This window comes from Gossypium hirsutum, chromosome A09, assembly GCF_007990345.1.
Source record: "Gossypium hirsutum isolate 1008001.06 chromosome A09, Gossypium_hirsutum_v2.1, whole genome shotgun sequence".
Lineage (NCBI taxonomy): Eukaryota > Viridiplantae > Streptophyta > Magnoliopsida > Malvales > Malvaceae > Gossypium > Gossypium hirsutum.
The window spans coordinates 44,518,290-44,522,063 of NC_053432.1; the positions used below are offsets into that span (position 1 = coordinate 44,518,290).

Below are 3,774 nucleotides of genomic sequence, written 5' to 3' on the forward strand. Positions count from 1 at the left end.
ACTCAAGATAATACCTAAACTTGGGGAAACAACCTAAAAAATTTTTAATTCTAAAAAAAAATCAACTTATCATGCTTGATTCTCTAATTCCTTAAAGTTTAACAATCAATGCATAAATGCCTATGTTTTAATTCAAGAAATATCAATAAAAATCACAAATTAATCAAAATTCATTCTAATAATGATATGAGAAGATCACATGAGAACAAGACAAAATTCAGGGATTTTTCTGATAATGATATAAATGACCCCCCACACTTAAGATGTACATTATGCTCAATGTACAAAGATGTATAATAGTAATATAAAGATAATATCAAAAGAGAGGGAGAGAAGTGAAACTACCCTGAAATTGTGGACGATATCCTTAGATTAGCGAGAGCAAGAATTGAAGAAAAAACTGAAAGGAAGGCATGATTCTGAGGGATAAATGAGAAGACACCCCTGTGAAGGAGAATTAAGGGAATAATTCAATGATAACCATAAAGGTAGGTAGGTAGGTAGAATATAAGATGGGGGTCTTCAAAAGTAAATAAGAGACAATGGAATAAAAATAAAAACAAAGATAAAAATAAAATAATAGTAAAACACGCACGCCCGTGTTCCTCTGGGCTTGTTAGTGCACATGGCCATGTCATTTTGTCAGTGTCAACCACTGGTGGTGGGCACGGGCGTGCTGCACGCCCGTGTTAATTCGTTCGCTTCCCCCACGCCCGTGTTTATGTGCCCACGCCCGTGCTAATTTCTCAGTTTCAACCATGGTTCATAGACACGGGCGTGTTGTATGCCAGTGTTGATTTGGCAGGATTGCCCATGGCCATGCAACATGGCTGTGGCAATGTACCAAATCCCGTGTTTTAGGAAAAATGTTGCTCTGCTTTCACACAGCCATATCGCACGGCCGTGTCTCTGCCAGTGGTATGCGCACAGCCTAAGGCACGCCTGTAGATTAGGCCATGTTTGCCCTTACCAAATGTCAACATTTCCTGCAGTTAGTATGAATAGTTAAAGAAAAATTAAACGTTATTTAGTGAGATTAATGCTTGGGTTACCTCCCAAGAAGTGCTTATTTAGATTCTAAGCTTGACTCACCTCTCTGTTGCATGGTCATGGTGGTGTGAGGAGTTTACACTCCTCATCCCTGCTATAAATTTTATCAAAATAAGGTTTTAGACGAGTATTATTTACCTTGAACATACCGAATTTGGGATGAATTACCTCGACTGTGTCGTATGGGAAAATGCTAAGTACCATAAGAGGGATTTCTCTATTAGGTTCAGAGGTGGAACCCGAGGGTCCGCTGCATCTAATAGTACTTTGTCTCCAACCTTAAGTTGATTTGGTGAAATATTTAGCTCATGATGGCGTGGTTTTGGTTTATCATGTGATCTCGATTTCTGTGTCCACCACTCATCTAGTTCCTCAACCTGTAGCCTTCGTTCTTCATAGATGGGTCCCTTATCGTTACTCAAACATGGCTCAGGTGTATTCTTTGAACGTGTTTCCTACAAAGAAGGTTTCACCACATGATTAGTATTAGTAGCACGATTTATACAATCACCTTCAATATTTGATGTGTTACTTGAATTACGAGCTTGAAGAGTGATTGTTTCCTCACCCACACGAAGCGTGAGTTCACCTATACCAAACATCAATTATAGTTCTAGCAGTTGCTAAAAAAGGCTTTCCTAAAATTAAAGGCACGTCACTATCCTTTTCTATGTCTAGAACAAAAAAATCAACTGGGAAATGAATTTGTCAATTTTAACGAGTACATCTTCAATAATACCCCTAGTGCTAACTGAATGCTCATCCTAGTTTGTTTGGGTTTCCTAAGACCTAGTTGTTTATACATTTTATAAGGCATGACATTGATACTATCCCCTAAATCAGCCAAAGCATTATTAACATCTAAGCTACCAATTAAATAAGGAATCGTAAAACTCCCTAGATCTTTTAATTTGTTGACCAATTTATTCTGTAGTATGGCTGAAGAAACTGCATTTAACTCTACATGCAACGCCTCATCCAACTTCCGCTTATTTGTTAAAAGCTCCTTCAAGAATTTGACGGCGTTTGGCATCTTCGAAAGAGCTTCAATAAATGGTAAGTTAATATGTAATTTTTTGAATATTTTAAGGAATTTACCGAATTGTTCATCTGTGCAGTCTTTTCTTGTCGCATTGGGGTATGGCACATGAAGTTTGTCCTCTTTACTTACCAGTGTTTGTTCACTGTGGTTACCTCACCTTTGCTTTTACTTACCCCAATTCCTTGCCTTGGTTTTGGTTCAGGTTCGACTAACCCTTCCTCATCTTGAATGGTAATTGCATTGAGTTGTTTCCTTGGGTTAGATTCAATGTTACTCGGCAGGCTACCTTATGGCCATTCAGAAATCAATTTGGCGATATGGCCTATCTGAGTTTTGAGCCCTTGGATCGACGCTTGTTGATTCTTAAGTGCTGTTTCGGTATTCTGAAAGCGAGTTTCCGATACCAAGATAAACTTTGTTATCATCTCCTCAAGGTTTGGCTTCTTTTCCTATTGGTAAGGTGGTTGTTGAAAACCTGGAGGATGTTGTGGCCTTTGATTCCCTTGACCACCCCACGAGAAGTTGGGATGGTTCCTCTAACCTACATTATATGTGTTACTATATGGGTTATTTTGAGATCTAAAATTATTATTACCCATATATTGAACTTGTTCCTCTTCGGTGCTAGGGTTGAAGGGTTGATATTCTGTGTATGCTCCTCCTCCATTTGAATCGTACCTCATCACTGTATGTACCTGAGTAGAACCACAGAAACCGTTAATCTTTTTATTTAAGAGTTCTACCTGGTTAGATATCATAGTAACCGCATCGAGGTTGAAAATACCGGCTGCTTTCGTCGGCTTTATTCTCATGACTTGCCACTGATAGTTATTCAATAACATCTCTTCAATAAATTCGTAAGCCACTTCAAGTGTTTTGTTATTGATAGTCCCACCAGCAGCTGTGTCGATAAGTTGCCTTGTTGAGGGGTTCACGCCATTGTAAAACGTTTGAACCTGCAACCATAAAGGTATCCCATGGTGAGGGCACCTTCTCAATAGGTCCTTGTATCTCTCCCATGCATCATAGAGTGTCTCTAGATCCATCTACACAAAAGAAGAGATATCATTCCTCAACTTATCCATTTTAGCCGGCGAAAAATATTTAAGTAAAATTTTTTCGGTCATTTGTTTCCAAATAGTGATTCACCCTCGTGGTAACAAGTTCAACCACTATTTAGCTTTGTTCCTCAACAAAAAGGGAAACAACCGAAGGCGAATGGCATCATCAGAAATGTCATTGATTTTAAAAGTGTCACAAAACTCTAGGAAATTCACCAAATGAGTGTTTGGGTCCTCAACCTGCAAACCATTAAACTGAACAAACTATTGGGTCATTTGAATTGTGTTAGGTTTCAGTTCAAAATTATTTGCGGCAACAGCAGGCTTAACTATGCTTCCTGTTAAAGTAGGTTTAGCATAATCATACATAGTGCGTAGAGCAGGATTCTGATTCACTGGATCAGCACCTATCGCAGGAGGTAGCAGGTTTTCCTGATTTTCAGCCATCTCCTCAGTTGTGGTGGAACTATCATCCTCTTACTCTTCCTTTGTGTATCTTAGGCTTCTCCTTATTTCTCTTTGGTTTTTTCGAGCTGTGCGATCAATCTCACTGTCAAAAAGTAATGGTCCTGACGGGTTTCTTCTAGTCATACACTATAAAAACATGCCAGAAGCGAATAA

The 3,774-nt window shown here is 38.8% G+C and overlaps 1 non-coding gene across 1 annotated transcript; it reads left to right on the forward strand.

Moving 5' to 3' along the window:
• The first annotated feature begins 3,064 nt into the window (after positions 1-3,064).
• Positions 3,065-3,171, forward strand: LOC121207394 (small nucleolar RNA R71). The gene has a single exon (XR_005902485.1). It is a non-coding gene; the product is annotated as a small nucleolar RNA R71 (small nucleolar RNA).
• Positions 3,172-3,774: the final 603 nt, after the last annotated feature.